This window comes from Grampus griseus (genome assembly GCF_964374135.1).
Source record: "Grampus griseus genome assembly, chromosome: 7".
Lineage (NCBI taxonomy): Eukaryota > Metazoa > Chordata > Mammalia > Artiodactyla > Delphinidae > Grampus > Grampus griseus.
The window spans coordinates 96,890,410-96,913,596 of NC_139001.1; the positions used below are offsets into that span (position 1 = coordinate 96,890,410).

General features: G+C 40.2%; 1 long non-coding RNA gene across 5 annotated transcripts in view; it reads right to left on the reverse strand.

Moving 5' to 3' along the window:
- Positions 1-23,187, reverse strand: part of LOC309825341 — an 85,490-nt gene that overhangs the window by 44,468 nt on the left and 17,835 nt on the right. For 3 of the 5 annotated variants that reach the window (XR_014297022.1, XR_014297023.1, XR_014297024.1), the window contains exons 3-4: positions 11,622-11,729; positions 7,398-7,616 (exon numbers count right to left, since the gene is read on the reverse strand). This is a non-coding gene — a long non-coding RNA (uncharacterized lncRNA). The remainder of the gene's footprint in view (positions 1-7,397; positions 7,617-11,621; positions 11,730-23,187) is intronic. The other 2 variants (XR_014297021.1, XR_014297025.1) reach the window with 1 other exon arrangement.

A 23,187-nucleotide genomic window follows, 5' to 3' on the forward strand; every position in this document is an offset into this window, starting at 1 on the left:
TATTAACACATACACAATGCTATGTATAAAATGGATAATCAACGAGGGCCTACTGTATAGCACAGGGAACTACACTCAATATTTTGTAATAACCTATAAAGGGAAAGAATCTGAAAAAATAGATACCTATATCTACATCATCTACCAAGGCCAGATAAAATGTAACTTAAGGGAGGCCAATGGTGACCGCTTCTGACCCTCAATCATCTCAAGCTTGGACTCTGCCTACTGCCCAAGGCCCTTCATGAACATACATGCAATTACCCGTAGCTTAAAACTTCCCTAGTTTTGGGCTTCTGGGAGACACGGATTTGGAAAGATCCCTGGTGTGCCCCTTACTTGCAGGGGACCCTTCCTACTGCTGAAACACGCCTGTCACACCCAGAGGATGGTACACCGTCTGACCGGGAAGAGTTTGGAAAAGGCACCTCATCTCATCTCCAGGTGCTCGGGTTTCCCCCCCCACCAGCCGCTTTCCGAACAATCTCCCCATTTAATGAAGTCAGCAGCTTCAACATCCAGTTTCGCACAGTTTGGAATTTGTCCGGAGGATGAAGGGGAAGGGGGAGAACCATGAGAGACAAGCCCTAGGTGTTTGGACAGGAAAATGCCACTTTAATTTCCAGTTAGTAAGAGGAATTAACCAAAGGTTCACCTTGCCCCGGAACCAGAATAGGGCTTGAAGCAATTCTGCTGTTTTGTTGCTAGATCTCAAAGAAACAAGTTGAAAAATGGAGGTCAGGAGCACTGCAATTCACAAACCTGCAGGGTTTAAAATGATACCTATCATCGAAAAATGTCTTCAGGTAAGTCATGGAAAAGGATTTTAACGAAAGGCAGAATTGCAGGAAAGGAATTTCAAGAGGTAGATTGAACTAGCCATTAAAGCACATGAAAAGTGGCTGAACTTCACCAATAACGCAGTTGGCCAAAAAGGGCGTATGCGTTTTTCCTGAATATATTCAGGAAAAACGCATACGCCCTTTTTGGCCAACAAAACAGGCTGGCAGTGCAAATCAACACTACAAAGAGGTATCAATTCGAATCAGTCAGAAGGGATATCCTCACAAAATGTAAAAACCAGAAATGCAGGACAGGGCTTGGAGAAAATGGAACCCTGCTACACTGATGGTGGGAATGTAAATTGCCAACGGGCAGGCTGCAGAAGTGTATTGTGTTTCCTACAAAATTTAAAAAACAGAGCTACAGAGCATATGACACTTGCACTCATGGGCGTATATCCTGTGAAAACCAAAAATCTACAGGACACAAGCACCCCAAAGTTTAGTGCTGCTCTGTTTACAAGAGCCTCGACTTGGATACAACATAAATGTCCTTGGGGAAAAAAAATGGATAAAGAAGAAGTGGTACTTAGAGACAATGGAATATACCTCAGCCAGGTAATCAATGAAATATGGCCAGTTGGAGCAACTCGTGTGGACTTAGGTACGATCATTCTAAGTGACATAAGTCAGACAGAAAAAGAGACTTATCATGAGATGTCACTTACAGGTGGAATCTAGAACTGGCTACACATGAGCTAAATGACAAAACAGAAACAGTCACACATTTAGAAACCACACTTACGGCTGCTAAAGGTGAAAGGTGAGGTGGGGTGAGGCACAAACCATGAGGTTGAAATTAGCACAGATACGGTTCCAAACCAAATAGCTGATCGACAACACCTACTCTATAGCTCAAAGAACTGGACTCACAACACTCTAGTCACCAGAAAAGAATATATACGACTGGTAAGGATCTAAAAATGAGTTTATTGAGGTCTCTCAGTAAGTGGATCAAGAAGATGTACAGCAGCAAGAAACACAACATTGAAAACCAGCTGTACCCCATTATAAAAATAAATTACAAAAAATAATTTTAAAAAGACAGTGAGAGAGAAATTCCTACAGAATTCCTTCAGGGTCTCTGATGCAACCTGGATTCACCACATCTAGACCCACAGATAGATGGGACTTAAGGATGGATACTCGTGGAGTGAGAAAATTGGTGAGGATGGGCCAGCAAATGCAGCACCTATAGAATAATACTGCCTGGCCCCATTCCAAGCGTCCCAAATCTCCAGGTGCAGGGGAACCTTCCTAGAGCTGAAATATGCATGGGACACACAGAGGATGGTACACCGTCTGATCGGGAAGAGTTTGGAAAAGGCACCTCCTCTCCTCATCTCCTGGTGCTCGGGTGCTCCAGCCTCTTTTCTAACAATCTACTCACCAGGGGAAGTCAGCACCTTCAACACCCTGTTTCGCACAGTTTGGAATTTGTCTGGAGGATTAAGGGGAAGAGGGGGAACCATGAGAGACAAGCCCGAGGTGTCTGAACAGGGACATGCCACTCTAATTTCCAATCAGGAAGAGGAATTGACCAAAGGCTCAGCTCGCCACTGAAACCAGAATAGGGCTGGAAGCAATCCTGGAAAAATGCCTTGAGGTAAGTCACGAAAAAGGACAAGAAAACAAGGCAGGATTGTAGGAAGGGGTTTTCAAGAGGTAGATTGCACTCGCCATGAAAGCAAATGGAAAGGGATAGAACTTCTTCAACGATGCCATTGGCCAAAAAGGGCGTATACATTTTTCCTGAACATATTCAGGAAAAACGCATATGTGCCTTTTCGACAACCAAAGAGGCGCGCAGTGCAAATCAACACTACAAAGAGATATCACTTCACATCACTCCGAAGGCCATCCTCACAAAGTGTAAAAACCAGAAATGCAGCATGGAGGGCATGGAGAAAAGGGAGCCTTTTCACGGTGATTGTGGGACGGTAAATTGCCAACGGCACTCTGGAGAAGTGTACTGTGTTTCCCAAAAAAATCTCAGAAACAAAGCTACAGAGCATACTGCACTTCCACTCATGGGCGTTTATCTTGGGAAAAGCAATCTCGACAGGACACAGGCACCACAACGTTTAGTGCTGGTCTGTTTACAAGAGCCTCGACTTGGATACAACTGAAATCTCCTTGGAAGGAAAACGTGGATAAAGAAGATGTGATACTTATGTACAATGGAATATAACTCAGCCATGAAATCCATGAAATAAGGCCAGTTGCAGCAACTCAGGTGTAGTTAGGTACGATCATTCTCAGTGACATAAGTCAGACAGAAAAAGAGACTTATCATAAGATATCAGTTATAGGTGGAATATCAACATTGCTACACATGAACTAAATGACAAAAGAGACACAGAGTCACACATATAGAAAACACACTTATGATTGCTAGAGTGCAAAGATCAATTGAGGTGAGGCATAAACCAGGAGTTTGAAATGAGCAGATACCATTCCATAGACCAAATAGGGAATCAACAAGACTCACTCTAAAGCTCAAAGGACTGGACTCAGCACAATCTACACACCGGAAAAGATTATGTACGACTGGTAAGAATCTGAAAAAGAATTTATCCATGTCTCTCTGTAAGTGAATCAAGTGGATGTACAGTAGCAAGAAACACAGCACTGAAAATCACCTACACCGCCTTATAAAAATAAATTTTAAAAAAAGACACTGAGTAAGAGATAAATTCCTACAGAATTCGTTCACGAGCTGGGATGCAAGCTGGATTGAGCATATCTAAACACACAGCTGGATGGGACCTAAGGCTGGACACTCGTGGGGCTGAGAGGCTTGTGAGCATGAGTCAGCAAATGCAGCCCCTTTAGAGTAATACTGCCTGGTCCTGATTCCACAGGTCCCAAATCTCCAGATGCAGGCCACCCTTCCTACAGCTAAAACATGCATGGGACACCCAGAGGATGGTACACCATCGGATAGGGAAGAGTTTGAGAAAACCACCTCATCTCCTCATCTCCTAGCGGTCAGGTTCCCACCTCCAGCCTCTTTCCTGGCAATCGACCCACTTGGGGAAGTCAGCACCTTCAACACCCTCTTTCGCACACTTTGGAATTTGTCCGGAGGATGAACTGGAATGGGGGGAACAATGACAGACAACGCCTGTTTGGACAGGCACATGCCACTCTGATTTCCAATGAGGAAGAGGAATTGACCAAAGGCTCAGCTTGCCCTCAGAACCAGAATAGGGCTTGAAGCAATCCTGCTGTTTGGTGGCCAGTTCCCAAAGAAACAAGTTGAAAAATGGAGCTCAGGGGCACTGCAATTCACAATCCTGCAGCATTGTAAAAGATTCCTAATGTGGAAAAATGCCTTGAGGTAAGTCACGAAAAAGGACTTGAAAGCAAGGCAGAATTGCAGGAATGGGATTTCAAGAGGGAGTTTGGTCTCACCTCGAAAGCACATGGAAGGGGGCAGAACTTCTTCAACGACTTGGATACAACCGAAATCTCCTTGGAAGGAAAACATGGATAAACAAGATGTGATACTTATGTACAATGGAATATAACTCAGCCATGAAGTCAATGAAATAAGGCCAGTTGCAGCAACTCAGGTGTACTTAGGTACGATCATTCTCAGTGACATAAGTCAGACAGAAAAATGAGACATCATCAGGTATCAGTTATAGGTGGAATATCAAAATTGTGACACATGAACTAAATGTCAAAAGAGACACAGAATCCCACATTTAGAAAACACACTTATGACTGCTAGAGTGCAAAAGTCGGTTGAGGTGAGGCATAAACCAGGAGTTTGAAATGAGCACAGATACCATTCCATAGACCAAATAGGGAATCAACAAGGCTTACTCTAAAGCTCAAAGGACTGGACTCAGCACACTACACACCGGAAAAGATAATATACGAATGGTCAGAATCAGAAAAAGAATTTATCGATGTCTCTCTGTAAGTGAATCAAGTGGATGTACAGCAGCAAGAAACATAGCACTGAAAATCACCTACACTCCATTATAAAAATAAATTCAAAAAAAAAAAAAACCAAAAACAAAAACAGTGAGTGAGAGACAAATTTTTACAGAATTCGTTCAGGGGCTGTGATGCAACCTCAGTTGAACACATCTAGACCTAGAGTTGGATGGGACCTAAGGCTAGACACTCGTGGGGCTGTGAGGCTTGGTGAGGATGGGTCAGCAAATGCAGCCCCTTTACAGTAATATGCTTGTTCCCCCTTCCATAGGTCCCAAATCTCCAGGGGCAGGGGACTCGTCCTACAGCTAAAAGATGCGTTGGACACCCAGAGTATGGTACACTGTGTGACCGGGAAGAGTTTGGAAAAGTCACCTCATCTCCTCATCTCTTGGTGGTCGGCTTCCTGCCTCGAGCCTCTTTCCTAACAATCTCCCCACTTGGGGAAATTAGCACCTTCAGCATCCTGTTTCGCACAGTTTGGAATTTGTCCAGAGAATGAAGCCGAATGGGGGGAACCAATAAGAGACAAGCCCTAGGTTTTTCAACAGGCACATGCCACTCTAATTTCCAATAAGGAAGAGGATTTGACCAAAGGCTTACCTTGCCCCCGGAATCAGAATAGGGTTTCAAGCAATGCTGCTGTTTTGTGGCGTGTTCCCCACAAAATATGAAAAATCCACCTCAGGGCCCTGCAATTTTCAAAACTTCAGGGTTGTAAAGGATATCTATCATCGCAAAATGTCGTGAGGTAAGTCATCGAAAAGGACTTGAAAGCAAGGCAGAATTGCACAGAGGGATTTCAAGAGGTAGACTGGACTCGCAGTTAAAGCACATGAAAAGCGGCTGAACTACGCCAATGATCCATTTGGCCAAAAAGGGCGTATGCGTTTTTTTCTGAATATATTCAGGAAAAATGCATACTCCCTTTTTTGCCAACCAAACAAGGCAATGAATATCAACACTTCGCATCAGCCAGATCGGCCCTCATCACAAAGTGTAAAAACCAGAAAAGCAGGACAGGGCGTGGAGAAAAGGGAGCCCTGTTTCGCTAACGCTAGGAACGTAAATTGCCAACGGCAACTCTGGAGAAATGTATTGTGTTTCCTAAAAAATCTAAAAAACAGAGCTACAGAGCACACGGCACTTCCACTCATGGGCGTATGTCTTGGTAAAAACAAAATTCGACACGACACAGCGAACCCAACTTTTAGTGCATCTCTGTTTACAAGAGCCTCGACTTGGATACAACCTAAATGTACTTGGAAGGAAAAATGGATAAAGAAGATGTGGTAATTATGTACAGTGGAATGTTAATCAGCCATGAAATCAATGAAATAAGGCCAGTTGCAGCAACTCAGGTGGACTTAGGGACGATCATTCTAAGTGACATAAGTCAGACAGAAAAAGAGGCTTATCATAAGATATCACTTAGAGGTGGAATCTAAAAATGGCTACACATAAACTAATTTAAGAAGAGAAATGGAGTCATACATTTAGGGCTTCCCTGGTGGCGCAGTGGTTAAGAATTCACCAGCCGATCAGGGGAAACAGGTTCGAGCCCTGGTCCGAAAAGAACCCACATGCCGCGGAGCCACTACGCCCGTGCACCACAAATACTGAGCCAGCATTCTCGAGCTGGCAAGTCACAACTACTGAGCCCACGTGCCACAACTACTGAAGCCCGCATGCCAGCGCCCATGTTCTGCAACAAGAGAAGCCACCCAATGAGTAGCCTGTGCACCGCAACCAAGACCCAACGCAGCCAAATAATTAATTAATTAATTAATTTAAGAAAACAAGTTGCCGTCTGACTTAGTGCCTGGTGAGGGCCAAATTTCTGGTTCATAATGTGGGTCTTCTGGTTCTGCAATTAAATGATGTAATGGGCATAAGATCTTTTGTGTGCTACATTTATTAGGTCACTAATCCCATATTTGAGGTTTCTAGCCTCATGACCTAATCACCTCCCAAAAGCCCCACCTCCTAATACCATCAACAAGGGAGCTGGTTTTCAAAATCTGAAAACTAGAGGCACAAAATGTTGATACTATAACAGGGACCACATGGTTAATTTATTTTTCCTTTCATGTTAAATGTTTTGCACATATATATTTATTATATAATCCTGAAACCCTTGTGTTTTTTTTTAAGATTCTTTTCCCATATAGGCCAGTACAGAGCACTGAGTAGAGTTCCCTGTCCTATACAGCAGGTCCATACCAATACTTATCTATTTTATATACAGTAGTGTGTATATGTCAGTCCCATTCTCCCAATTTATCCCTCCCCCACTTATCCCCTGGTAACCATAAGTTTATTTTCTATATCAATGACTCTATTTCTGTTTTGTAAATAAGTTCTTTTCTACCGTTTTTTTTTTAAGAGTCCTCATGTCAGCAATATCATATGATATCTGTCTTTCTGTGTCTGACTTGCGTCACTCAGTATAACAATCTCTAAGTCCATCCGTGTTGCTGAGAAACCCTTAATTGTTAAGGATAACCTTCAATTTTTTCCAGTGTCATCAGCAATTATTTCTGGCAGATATGTGATAACACTTTTTTTTTTTTTTTTTTTTTTTGCGGTACGCGGGCCTCTCACCTCTGTGGCCTCTCCCGTTGCGGAGCACAGGATCCGGACGCGCAGGCCCAGTGGCCATGGCTCATGGGTCCAGCCTCTCTGCGGCATGTGGGATCCTCCCAGACCGGGGCACGAACCCGCGTCCCCTGCATCAGCAGGCGGACCCCCAACCACTGCGCCACCAGGGAAGCCCTGTGATAACACTTTTTAAACAGGGATATTGAGACCAAGTCTCCTGACCTGCAAACAACAAAAAAAACATCATTCATATAGTGAAAACTTTGTACATCAAAGGATGACAGCACTTGGTCTCTATCGTTTTGCACTCACTGCTGACGGAGGGCAGAGGAGTTTGAATCACTAACCTTCCTTACGTGCACTTCTTCCTAATGGGGTATTCCACCTAAAATTTATAAGAAGGGGAATGCATCATGGAACACACCAATCTCTACTACAGATTCTGAAGCAGCAAAAAAACAAAAAGAAAAACCATGATGAATCCATCCAAAGGGTTCTCTCTACATTGTTACATTAGTTTCCCTCCCATTTCAAACCCTGTCACTTGAACCTGTTTTTATTTTTCTCAACAAAAATAATGTTAATCTGCAGTTACACGCTCCATTAATATAACACTATCCCTTGTGCAAGTATGTAGGGATTCGAGGAGTTATGGGAGGCTATCATGAGAGGTTGCCTAGAGTAATTAGGACATTTTATTTATGTTGGCTCTTCTCCCTAAGAGGTCTGCTGTCCTCTTCTTTTTGTAGCTACTAGCATTGAGAAAGTGACCAAGATAAGGCCCTTCTCTTTTACTGCCCATGAATGCACCTGTGATGAACCCCACAGACCTTGGTGCTGCCAGAATCCCCTGAACCTACTGACCCTCCATGCATGGCATGACGTAGATAAGGATGGTGACGTGTATACTTGTATAGAGCATGCTATAAAATTTTCGAGTCTTCCCTTCCTCATAATTCCAAAGAATAGATTTCTTTGGATTTCTGCTTAATACTGCTGGAGTTGGTACATAAGTTGAGGGAGGTATCAGGGCACACCAAAAGGGAGGGTAACTGCACAGAAAATACAAGCAGGTACATTTCTGTGTAGTTTCAAGCAGCTTATGTGCTGTATCAACCATGGTGACATGTTGACCCCTCCTCTTTCTACTAGTAGTACAACAAACAAATATAAAGGATATTTAGGCTGCTTGTTTTATCCCCACCTCTCTCAATTGATCTGCATTCACATATAGGACAATGAAGGGCCCTTTCTACCATCTTAACCAATACTTGAGAACTAGAAAATGTGCAGATTTTTCCGGGGATTATTTTCATATTCCCCAATCAGGCCTATGAAGGAATCTTACCTATTGTGTTTAATGAAGTCATATCTCTGACAGCATCCCATCATCAAAACTGGAAAGAAATTTGAAGGGTCTTAGATTTTACCATATTTGAAATTCCAGTATTTTAGCCTGACACGTTTTTTGATTTTACAAAAATATATTTTAAATGAGACAAAAAATCATTTTTATGACACAGACAGCAATAGTTTTATATTTTTATCTGTTCCACTTGCACACAAAACTCTCATGGGGTTATGTAAAGCAGTCCTGTTGGGTGCTGTGCTTGGTGCAAGTATGGATTAAAGCTTAGGAATCTTAAGCTTCAGTCACCTGAAACTTTTAAATTAGGATGCAAGCAATCCTGTCCAACATTTGAGCAGAGCAAGACACTGTCTTTATTTTGTCAGGTAATTAATCTGTCTTTTGCCCCAAGGAGAGAAACAACTGGCATCTTTCATCAATGTGTTGTACAAAAATCTTTGAACAGAAAGTGCAAGCAGAGGCTGACAAAAGATGTGAAAAAAAAAAGAGAGAGACCCTTGTGGCATTTTCTCCTAATTTATTGCAATCTCCCATTTAAAATGTGGGAATAATCAATCTTCTGAGGAAAAAGGCCCAAGGAAGGTTTTTGCTTTTGTGGAGTAATGGGATTGCTAAAGATTTCAGGAGGCCAGACGAATTAGTGAGAATGACCATGAGAAATCAGAGAAAAGTCAGATCCATAGATGAAGTGATGTTTACCTCTGTGAATCAATGACAGGTAGGAGCAAATGAAAAGAAAGTTGAATACAACATTTTATGAATAAATGTAACCTTTCAGCTGTCCTAGAAGAAATTAATTTTCACTATGATACAACATACTTAGTTTAGAAAGTTAACTTAAATTTAAAGCTTAATAATTAGATTTATTGAGGAAACCAAAACATCTTTGTGGTTTAGAATAAATAATGTGCTCTACTACAGATAAGAAGACTACATAAATAAATAGAAATATGACTAAATAGGGGCTTCCCTGGTGGCGCAGTGGTTGAGAGTCCACCTGCTGATGCAGGGGACACGGGTTCGTGCCCCGGTCCGGGAGGATCCCACATGCCGCAGAGTGGCTGGGCCCGTGAGCCATGGCCATTGAGCCTGCGTGTCCGGAGTCTGTGCTCCACAGCGGGAGAGGCCACAACAATGAGAGGCCCGCGTACCGCAAAAAAAAAAAAAAAGAAATATGACTAAATAAGTAAATAAAGAGGAAAATAACAAATTAGATGTTATTAACATTAAAAACTGACAATCATCTAAAGAAAGAGAAGGAGTGACAGAAAGAGAGAAGAACTCATATCAAGCATATATAAAAAACTCCTAAATAAGAAGTCTTCAGATGTTTAAAAAAAACAAAGTCTTCAATAAGAAGATAATGTAATAGCAAAAATGGGGAAAATATACCAAAAGATATTTCAAAAAAGAGAGTACAGAATGTTAAGTAAACATATCAAAAGATGCTTGGCTTCTCAGTAGTCAATTAAATGAAACAAAAGCAATCCTTGGAATTATCACTCACGAACCACAAAGTTCAAATGAAAACGACAGGTATTATCAAGTTTGATAAGAATGTGTGTAATCCTTGAATCTCATTCACTGCTGCTGAGCATGAAAATTCATACAAATGTTTTGAAAATATTTAGAAGTATCTAAACAGATAAAGACATGAAAGCTATGACTCAAAAATTTTACTACTACATGTATACTGAACAATAATTTATACACATACCACCAAAGCTCAAGTTCTAGAATTTATATGCCAGTACTATTCTCAACAGACACAAACTAAAAATCACTCATATTTTAATACACATTGGAAAAAATTACTTAGTAGTTAAATGTTTACACTATGGAATCCTATGCAACAGTGTCAATACATGATCACAACAGGCAACCATATAGGTATATTCACAAACAACATAAGGAATAAAAAACCCCTGTCCAAAAGTGGTTATACTGTGTCATAACATTTATATGAAATACAAAATACAGGTAAAGTGATCTTTTTGTTACATGCCAGAACAATTGTAAACCTTAAGGGGAGCCACTAGAATGGGACCAGGGGGCCTCTGAGTGTCTGGAAATTTTCTGTGTCTTCATCTAGAAACTAGGCATAGAGTGTACTCAGATTCTGAATTTTCTGAAATTTGTCATTTTCATACAAACTGTGCATGTTTTTAGTTGTTTTTTATACATAACAAAAAATAAAAAATATAGACTAGGGAAGGTAATATATTAGCACTTTAATATCCATGCTTTTCAAGGTGGAAGTGAAAGATATTAAACATTTGACATCGTGATTACTTCTTAAAAGTATGCTGAAAATTTGAGATTAATAAATAAGACATACTTCATATATAATACTCAAAGAGGAGGGGTAGAAAGGAGTATTTTTTTAAATTTAATACAGAATAGTTAAGATAGAAAATAAAGAAAACAGACTAGGTTTAAAAAGGAGCACACTGGACTTCCCTGGTGGCACAGTGGATAAGAGTTTGCCTGCCAATGCAGGGGACAGGGGTTCAAACCCTGGTCTGGGAAGATCCCACATGCCGTGGAGCAACTAAGCCTGTGTGCCACAACTACTAACCCTGTGCTCTAGAGCCCGCAAGCCCCAACTACTGAGCCTGTATGACACAACTAGAGCTCTAGCTCCAGCCCATGCACCTAGAGCCCATACTCTAGCTCTAGCCCATGCACCTAGAGCCCATACTCCACAAGAAGAGAAACCACCGCAAGGAGAAGCCCGTGTACCACAATGATGCATAGACCCCATTTGTCACAACTAGAGAAAGCATTGTGCAGCAACGAAGACCCAACACAATCAAAAATAAATAAAATTAAATACTTTGACTTATGAGATGACTTACTAACGTGGCTGCAGTTGGAGGCCTCAGTTTCTTGCCACATGGATCTCTCCTTAGGGCTGCTTGAGTGTCCTCATGACATGGCAGCTGGCTTACACCAGGATCAGTGATCTAGCAGAAAACAAATCAGAAGCTGCAATGTCTTTTATGACCCACCTTTGGAAGCTGCACTTTGTCATTTCTGCAATGTCTTAATAGTTAAACATGCAACCCTTTTCAAGTTCAAGGGGCCACACTGGTACATGAAGATCGGGAGATAATAAGGGGATTATTAGGGCCATCTTGGAGGCTGGCTACCAAAGTGGCTGACTAGCCGAAGACTGAATTTTGTTTTCTTCACATCTGGAGAGAAAATGGTCAGTGAATCCCATTGGTGGTCTTTGAGATGTGAGAAAATTATGTCTTGCTCTCACCTCCAGCTGTGTGGCTGAAGGGTCTTGGTGCTCCAGGCAGGGGTCAGGCCTGTGTCTCTGAGGTGGGAGAACCAAGTTCAGGACATTGGTGTACTAGAGACCTCCGGTGCCATGAAATATCAAAAGCCAAAAGTTCTCCCAGAGATCTCCATCGCAATGCTAAAACCCAGCTTCCCTCAAAGACCAGCAAGCTCCTGTGGTGGACACCCTACAGCAAATAACTAGCAAGACAGGAACACAGCCCCACTCATTCTCAGAGAGGCTGCCTAAAATCATAATCACATCTTTTGTCAGCCTCTGCTTGCACTTTCTGTTCAAAGATTTTTGTACAACACATTGATGAAAGATGCCAGTTGTTTCTCTCCTTGGGGCAAAAGACAGATTAATTACCTGACAAAATAAAGACAGTGTCTTGCTCTGCTCAAATGTTGGACAGGATTGCTTGCATCCTAATTTAAAAGTTTCAGGTGACTGAAGCTTAAGGTCACAGACACACTAAAACACACAACCAGATGCGGACCTGCCCACCAGAAAGACAAGATCCAGCCCAACCCACCAGAACACCGGCCCTAGTACCCTCCACCAGGAAGCTTATGCAACCCACTGAACTGAACTTTGCCACTGGGGGCAGACACCAAAAACAACGGGACACTACGAACCAGCAGCCTGCAAAAAGGAGGCCCCAAACACAGTAAGTTAAGCAAAGTGGGAAGACAGAGAAACACACAGCAGATGAAGAAGCAAGGTAAAAACCCACGAAAGCAAACAAATGAAGAGGAAATAGGCAGTCTACCTGAAAAAGAATTCGGAGTAATGATAGTAAAGATGATCCCAAATCTTGGAACTAGAATGGAGAAGATACAAGAAACGTTTAACAAGGACCTAGAAGAACGAAAGAGCAAAACAATGATGAACAACACATAAGTGGAACTAAAAATTTTCCAGAAGGAAATAATACCAGAATAACTGAGGCAGAAGAATGGATAAATGACCCGGAAGATAAAATAGTGGAAATAACTATCACAGAGCAGAATGAAGAAAAAAGAATGGAGAGAATTGAGGACAATCTGAGACACCTCTGGGACATTAAATGCAACAACATTCGAATTATAGGGGTCCCAGAAGAAGAAAAGAATAAGAAAGGGACTGAGAAAGTATTGGAAGAGATTATAGTTCAAAACTTCCCTAATATGGGAAAGGAAAGAGTTAATCAAGTCCAGGAAACTCAGGGAGTCGCATAGTGGATAAATCCAAGGAGAAACACGCCAAGACACATATTAATCAAACTACCAAAAATTACATACAAAGAAAAAATATTAAAAGCAGCAAGGGAAAAACAACAAATAACATACAAGGGAATCCCCATAAGGCTAACAGCTGATCTTTCAGCAGAAACTCTGCAAGCCAGAAGGGACTGGTGGGACATATTTAAAGTGATGAAAGGGAAAAAGCTACAATCAGGATTACTCTACCAAGCAAGGATCTCATTCAGATTTGAAGGAGAAATTAAAAACTTTACAGACAAGCAAAAGCTAAGAGAATTCAGCACCAACAAACCAGTTATACAACAAATACTAAAGGAGCTTCTCTAGGCAGAAAACACAAGAGAAGGAAAATACCTACAATAAGAAACCCAAAACAATTAAGAAAATGATAATAGGAATATACATATCGATAATTACCTTAAATGTAACTGGATTAAATGTTCTTGACAAAAAGCTTTTGACAAAATTAAACACCCATTTATGATAAAAACCCTCCAGAAAGTAGGCATAGAGGGAACTTTCCTCAACACAATACAGGCCATATATGACAAATGCACAGCCAACATCGTTCTCAACGGTGAAAACCTGAAACCATTTCCACCAAGATCAGGAACAAGACAAGGTTGCCCACTCTCACCACTATTATTCAACACAGTTTTGGAAGTTTTAGCCACAGGAATCAGAGAAGAAAAAGAAATAAAAGGAATCCAAATCGGAAAAGAAGAAGTTAAGCTCTCACTGTTTGCAGATGACATGATACTAGATATATAGAATCCTGAAGAGGCTACCAGAAAACTACTAGATCTAATCAATGAATTTGGTAAAGTAGCAGGATACAACATTGATGCACAGATATCTCTTTCATTCCTATACACTAAAGAAGAAAATTTTGAAACAGAAATTACAGAAACACTCCCACTTACCACTGCAACAAAAAGAATAAAACACCTAGGAATAAACGTACCTAAGGAGACAAAAGACCTGTACTCAGAAAACTATAAGACACTGATGGAAGAAATCAAAGATGACACAAAAAGCTGGAGAGATATACCATGTTCTTGGATTGGAAGAATCAACATTGTGAAAATGACTATACTACACAAAGCAATCTACAGATTCAATGCAATCCCTATCAAACAATCAATGGCATTTTTCAGAGAAATAGAACAAAAATTTCACAATTTGTATGGAAACACAGAAGACCCCGAATAGACAGAGCAATCTTGAGAAGAAAAATAGTGCTGGAGGAATCAGGCTCCCCAACTTCAGACTATACTACAAAGCTGTAGTAATCAAGACAGTATGGTACTGGCACAAAAACAGAAATATAGATCAATGGAACAGAAGAGAAAGCCCAGAGATAAACCCACACACACATGGTCACCTTCTTTTTGATAAAGGAGACAAGAATATACAATGGAGAAAAGACAGCCTCTTCAATAAGTGGTACTGGGAAAACTGGGCAGCTACAAAAAGAATGAAATTAGAAGGTGCCGTAACACCATACACAAATATAAACACAGAATAGACTAAAACCTAAATGTAAGGCCAGACACTATAAAAGTCTTAGAGGAAAACATAAGCAGAAAACTCTATGACATCAATCACAGCAAGATCCTTTTTGACCCACCTCCTAGAGAAATGGAAATAAAAACAAAAATAAAAACATGGGACCTAATGAAACTTAAAAGCTTTTGCACAGCCAAAGGAAAACATAAACAAGACAAAAAGACAACACTCAGAATAGGAGAAAGTATTTGCCAATGAAGCAACTGACAAAGGATTAATCCCCAAACTTTACAAGCAGCTCATGCAGCTCAATATCAAAAAAAAAAAAAAACAACTCAATCCATGAATGGGCAGAAGAACTAAATAGACGTTTCTCCAAAGAAGACATACAGATTGCCAACAAACACATGAAAGAATGCTCAACATCATTAATCATTAGAGAAATGCAGATCAACACTACAATGAGGTATCACCTCACACCAGTCAGGATGGCCATCATCAAAAAATCTACAAACAATAAATGCTGGAGAGGGTGTGGAGAAAAGGGAACCCTCTTGCACTGTTGGTGGGAATGTAAATTGATACAGCCACTATGGAGAACAGTATGGAGGTTCCTTAACAAACTAGAAATAGAACTACCCTACGACCCAGCAGTCCCACTACTGGGCACATACCGTGAGAAAACCATAATTCAAAAAGAGTCATGTTCCACAATGTTCATTGTAGCTCTATTTACGATAGCCCAGACATGGAAGCCACCTAAGTGTCCATCAACTGATGAATGGATAAAGAAGATCTTGCACATCTTCAATATACAATGGAACATTACTTAGCCATAAAAAGAAATGAAATTGAGTTATTTGTAGTGAGGTGGATGGACCCTGAGTCTGTCATACAGAATGAAGTAAGTCAGAAAGAGAAAAACAAATACTGTATGCTAACACATATATATGGAATCTAAAAAAAATGAAAAGAAAATGGTTGTGAAGAACCTAGGGGCAGGACAGGAATAAAGATGCAGATGTAGAGAATGGACTTGAGGACACGGGGAGGGGGAAGGGTAAGCTGGGATGAAGTGAGAGAGTGGCATGGACATATATACACTACCAAATGTAAAACAGATAGCTAGTGGGAAACAGCCGCATAGCACAGGGAGATCAGCTTGGTGCTTTGTCACCACCTAGAGATGTGGGCCAGGGAGGGTGGGAGGGAGACGCAAGAGGGAGGAGATATGAGGATATTTGTATATGTATAGCTGATTCACTTTATTATAAAGCAGAAACTAACACACCGTTGTAAAGCAATTACACTCCAATAAAGACATTAAAAGTAGATAAATAAATAATTTATTAAAAAAACAAAATTAAATCATTTTAAAAAATAAATAAATAAAGGAGAGCACACAATAACATGGTAACTCTAAACTGAAGTATTTTAGTACTATACTAAATGTAAATGGATTCATATCTCCTGTTAAAGTGTAATTTTTTATATTATGTGCAACTAAATTGTTTTTAACAATATATAGGTAAAATAAAAGAATTAAATTAAAAAGAAGAATACATTCAATGGATTTAAAAACAATAAAACAATTAGTATATAGTATGCATCTTAGATAAAGTAGTCTTTAAGTTCAGAACAGTTTGTCATTATTATAATTATTATTATCCCAAATTCTTAAATAATATTTCAATACTTTTTCTATATGAAAAAATATTTTAATACTTTTTTCTTTGCTTTCTTGTGGTCTAATACATGGCAAATATTTAGGTGCTAACATAATCTCAAAATGTATGTTGTTTTTTTACAGCCGACAAAAACTGAATCAAGAAGAAATAGATAACTTGAACAGACTGATCACTAAAAGTGAAATAGAATCTGTAATTTTAAAAAACTCCCTACCAACAAAAGTCCAGGATCAGATGGTTTCACAGGCAAATTCTACCAAATATACAAAGGAGAACTTACACTGATTCTTCTCAAACTCTTCCAAAAGATTGAAGAGTAAGGAATACTTCCAAAGACATTCTATGAAGTCACCATTACCCTGCTATCAAAACCATACTGGGGGGGGGGGGACTTCCCTGATGGCACAGTGGTTAAGAATCTGCCTGCCAATGCAGAATACACGTGTTCGAGCCCTGGTCTGTGAAGATCCCATATGCTGGTTAGCAACTAAGCCTGTGCGCCACAACTACTGAGCCCACACTCTTGAGGTCGGGAGCCACAACTACTGAGCCTGAGAGCCACAACTTCTGAAGCCCGTGTGCCTAGAGCCCATGCTCTTCAACAAGAGAAGCCACCAAAATGAGAAGCCCATGCACCACAACGAAGAGTAGCCCTCGCTCGCCGCAACTAGAGAAAGACTGTGCACAGCAATGAACACCCAATGCAGCCAAAAATAAATAAATAAATTTATTTATTAAAAAGCAAGCAAACAAACAAACAAAAAAAGATGGGGACTTTTCTGGCAGTCCAGCAGTTAAGATTTCACCTTCCAGTGCAGGGGGTGTGGGTTCAATCCCTGGTCGGGGAGCTAAGATCCTATATACCTCACAAACAAGAATCCAAAACATAAAACAGAAGCAATATTGTGACAAATTCAATAAAGACTTAAAAAAAAAACACAGAGAAAGACACTACCAAAAAAGAAAAGTACAGGCCAATATCTTTGATAAATATAGATGCAAAAATTCTCAACAGAATATTAGAAAACTGAATCTGACAACACATAACAAGATCATACACCATGAGCAAATTTGATTCACCCCAGAGTCAAAAAGTTGTTTCAACATATGCAAATCAATCAACGTGATACACCCATCAACAAAGGAAAAACAAAAAACAAATGATCATCTCAATAGATGCCGAAAAAGCATTTGAAAAACTTCAACAGCCATTCATGATAAAAACACTTACCAAAGGGGGTACAGAGGGAACATATCTCAACATAATAAAAGCTATTTATGACAAACCCACAGCCAATATAATACTCAATGTTCATAAGCTGAAAGCCTTCCTGCTAAAATCTGGAAAAAGACAGGATGCCCACTCTCACCTCTTCTCTTCAACATAGCATTGGAAGTCCTAGCCACAACAGTCAGACAACAAAAAGAAGTAAATTCTAACCAAATTGAAAGGGAAGAGGTAAAATTGACACTACATGCAGATGACATGATAATACATACAAAGGTAACCCTAAGAATTCCACACAAAAACAACTAGAACTGATAAACAAATTCAGCAAAGTAGCAGGATACAAGATTAACATACATAAATAGGTTGCATTTCTTTTTTTTTTTTTTAATTTATTTTGGCTGCATTGGGTCTTCATTGCTGTGCACGGGCTTTCTCTAGTTGTGGCCAGTGGGGGTTACTCTTCCTTGTGGTGCGCAGGCTTCTCATTGCAGTGGCTTCTCTTGTTGCAGAGCACAGGCTCTAGGCAGGTGGGCTTCAAGTAGTTGTGACACACGGGCTCAGTAGTTGTGGCTCACGGGCTCTAGAGTGCAAGCTAAGTAGTTGTGGTGCACAGGTTTAGTTGCTCCACAGCATGTGGAATCTTCCTGGACCAGGGCTCGAACCCATGTCCCCCGTATTGGCAGGCGGATTCTCAACCATGGAGCCACCAGGGTAGTCCCTGGTTGCATTTCTTTATGCTAACAATGAAATATCAGGAAGCGAATGTAAACAAGCAATCCCTTTTAAAATGGCATCAAAAAAATAAAATACTTAGGAGTAAACCTCACCAAGGAGGTGAAAGACTTATATGCTGAGAACTACAAAACATTAGTAAAGGAAATTGAAGATGATTCAAAGAAATGGAAAGACATCCCACATTCTCGGATGGTAAGATATAATAGTGTTAAAATGGCCATACTACCCAGGGCAATCTACAGGTTTAATGTGATCCTTATCAAATTACCCATGACATTTTCCCCAGAACTAGAACAAATAATCCTAAAATGTATATGGAACCATGAAAAGCCAGAATTGTCAACACAGTCCTGAGGAAAAAGAACAAAGCAGGAGGCATAACCCTCCCTGATTTCAGACAATACTACAAAGTTACAGTAAGCAAAACCGTAAGGTATTGGAACAGAAGGAGATATATGGATCAATGGAATAGAATAGAGAGCCCAGAAATAAAACCACACACCTATGGTCGATTAACCTTCGACAAAGGAGGCAAGAATATACAATGGGGAAAAGACAGTCTCTTCAGCAAGTGGTGTTTTAAAAGTTGGACAGCCGTATGCAAATCAGTGAAATCAGAACACACCCTCACACCATACAAAACAATAAACTCAAAACGGCTTATATACTTAAATATAAGATAGGAAACCTTAAAACTCCTAGAAGAGAACATAAGCAAAACATTCTCTGACATAAATCATACCAAAGTTTTCCTAGGTAGATCTCCTAGGGCAGTACAAACACAGTAAGTCACCTACATATGAACCTTCAAGTTGCAAACGTTCAAAGATGCAAACGTCCATTCGCATGTCCAATCATGTAAGTTAGTTCACGTGTCTGACTGGCGTACATTGTCATGTGTGTGCATCCTCTATAAGTGGTTGTGCTTTTGTGTAGTTTACAGTACTGTATAGAGTACAGTAGTACAGTACCTTTATTTCAAGCCCAAGATGTCTGGAGGCAAGCGTAAAAGCAGTGGTGATGTAGCTGGTACTGTTAAGAAGCGCCAAGCGATAATGATGGAAACAAAAGTGAAAATAATTGAGAGAGTGGAGCGAGGCAAAAAGATGTTAGACATCGCTCATTCTTATAACATGAACCATTCGACCACTGGCACGATTCTAAAGAACAAGGACAAGATCATGGAACATGTGAAGTCTGCTGTGCTGACGATGTTGACAAAATATTGAAGAAGCATGGAAAAGTGATGGAGATGCAGAAACTTCTCAGTGTATGGATGTAGGATCAACATCCTGCTCAGCTTAATGCTGATTCAAGAGAAAGCTAAAAGCCTTCATGAAGACTTGAAGAAACACGGCAAAGAATCAGAGGGCACATCTTTTAATGCCAGCCATGGCTGATTTCATCGGTTCAAGGCTAGAGCCAACCTTCACAATGTAAAAGTAAGTGGAGAGGCAGCAAGTGCAGATAGGGTAGGTGTCCGGGAACTTCATGAAACACTTTGAGAAATTATTGATGGTGGCGTGTATTTACCAATGCAGGATTTTAATGTCGATGAGACACAACTGTACTGGAAGAGGATACCGGACCGAAGTTACATCAGTAAGGAGGAAAAGTTGATGCTGGGCTATAAAGCAGCAAAGGATAGGCTAACTGTTGTTTGGTGGCAATGCTTCTGATGATATGAAGCTGAAGCCTTTCTTAGTTTATAATTCAGAGAACCCAAGAACCCTTAAAAACATAGCCAAGGGCGCTCTTCCTGTTGTGTGGAAGCGTAACCCCAAAGCCTGGAATACACAGGCCATTTCCCAGGACTGGTTTTTCCACCACTTTATCACAGAGGTAGAGAAATACTGCTTGGAGAAGGACGTCCCATCAAAACATTCTTTTGCTGCTCGACAATGCTCTGGGTCACACCCCATTCAAGGATGACTTTCATCCCAACTTCAAAGTAGTGCATCTGCCACCGAATACTACGTTGCTCATGCAACCTACGGACCAGGGAGTTATAGCGACTTTCAAGAAATATTATTTATGTCACACTTTTTGTCAGGCACTAAAGGTAAGTGACAAATCAGGAACAACCTAGGGACAATTTTGGAAGAACTATAACATCTACAAGGCCATAAAAAACATTGACACTGCTTGGTGTGAGGGTATGGCAGTCACCATGAATGGGGCTTGGAAGAACCTTGCCCACAGTTTGTTCATGATTTTTGTGGATTTGAGAAGGTAGATGAGAAGTCCGAAGAGGTCTTCCCCAACACAGTGATCCTCAGCGAGAAGCTGGAGTTAAATCTGCAAGAGGACCATTTCATTGAACTCCTTGCTGTGCAACATGAGGAGCTTACTAATGAAGACGTGATGGAATTGGAGGCCCAGAGAAAGGATGAAGAGGGACAGGAGGAAGAAGAAGTAACTGAAGAACTGAAGAGATTCACGACACAGAAAATGGCAAGGGGATTTTCTTTATTTGAGGAGTCACTGTTAGTTTTTGAGGTAAAGGACCCGAACCTAGAATTGTACCCAAAGTTGCAGCAGCCATTCAGAATGCAATCCAGTGCTATCTTATCATCTATGATGAGAAAAAAAGAGCTACTACCCAGGCATCAATGGATCATTTTTTCAAGAGGGTAGATAGAATTAAATCCAGCAAGGAACCAGAACCTGTGTCATCAGCGTCAGGCATGAGTGAAATGGCAGCTTGCCCTCCGTCTCCTACTGCTGATAATCCTTCACCTCTACCATCTCCCACCTCCTCTCCCTCCTCTAATCAGTAACTCTTCTCGCCTGTTCCCTCGATGCCAGCCCGAGTATCCCAGCTGTTGTACTGTATTACTGTACTTTTCAAGTTACTGTACTGTAAGATTAAAAATGATTTCTTTCTTTTTGTGTTTGTTTTTTATGTATTGTTTGTTTGAAGAGTATTCTGAACCTACTACGGTACAGTAACATATAGCCGACTGTGTAAATTGGGTACCTAGGCTAACTTTGTTGGACTTACAAACAAATTGGACTTAGAAATGCACTCTTGGAACAGAACTTGTTCATATGTAGGGGACTTACTGTAAAAGCAAAAAAGAAACAGGAGCCAATCAAACTTATAAGATTTGCACAGCAAAGGAAACCATAATCAAAATGAAAATACAACCTATAGACTGGGAGAAAATATTAGCAAATGATGACACTGACAAGGGCTTAATTTCCAAACTATACAAACAGCTCCTACAACTCAATAACAAAATAACAAATAACTCAATGGAAAAATGGGTAGAAAACCTAAATAAACATTTTTCCAAAGAAGACATACAGATAGCCAATAGGCACATGAAAAGATGCTCATCATCACTAATTATTAGAGAAATGCAAATCCAAATTACAATGAGGTACCACTTCACACTGATCAGAATGGCCATCATTAAAAAAATCTACAATTAACAAATACTGGAGGGGGTGTGGAGAAAAGGGAACCCTCCTGCACTGTTGATGGGAATGTAAACTGACACAACCACTATGGAGAACAGTACGGGGGTTCCTTAAAATCTACAAATAGAACTACCATATGACACAGCAATCGCACTACTGGGCATATACCCTGAGAAAACCATAATTCAAAAAGATACATGTACCACAATGTTCACTGTAGCACTATTTACAATAGCCAGGACAGAGAAGCAACCTAAATGTCCATCGACAGATGAATATATAAAGAAGATGTGGCACATATATACAATGGAGTATTACTCAGCCATAAAAAGGAATAAAATTGAGTTATTTGTAGTGAGGTGGTTGGACCTAGAGTCTGTCATACAGAGTGAAGTAAGTCAGAAAGAGAAAAACAAATACCGTACGCGAACACATATATATGGAATCTAGGAAAATGGTACTGACGAACCTAGTGACAGGGCAGGAATAAAGACACAGATGTAGAGAACGGACTTAAGGACATGGGGGGCAAGGGGAGACAGGGACGTAGTGAGAGAGTAGCACTGACATATATACACTACCAAATGTAAAAGAGCTAGTGGTAAGCTGCCGCATAGCACAGGGAGATCAGCTCGGTGCTTTGTGTCCCCCTAGAGGGGTGGGATAGGGAAGCTGGAGGGAGGCTCAAGAGTGGGGGATATGGGGAATATATGTATACATAGAGCTGATTCACTTTGCTTTAAAGCAGAAACTAACACAATGTTATAAAGCAATTATACTCCAATAAACATGTATTTAAAAAACCCACAACATTGTAAATCAACTACACTTGAAAATATTTTTTAAATGCAAAATGTTTAAAATTAATTTTATTGTGTGTGTGTACCACAGGTTCAATATATAAATTATGTCAAATTGATTACATTGTTTTTCAAAATAAAGGATTTTTGATATTTTACATCAGCTTCATAATATAAATGCAGAAACACTACATTTTTTTTTCGTAAAGTTCAGAAGTAGCCATTTTGCTCATTCTGTATACTGTAAACCACTAACTTTATTAAAAACGGATTCGTGACCTCTTCCTTCCAAAGAAATATTTCTCCGCTCACACAGGTTTAACAGAATGTTCTGCCATGAACTGACTTCCCACCTTAGAGACATGAGATTTGCATCCTGAAATCTCTTTCTTGCAAAAATGTCCAATTAGCATCCCAGCATTACAGAAAAGAAATGTTTTTTTACAGATCTCAAATTCCAGGCAACTTTACTCAAGATATCATGTATTTTTAAATTATCAAC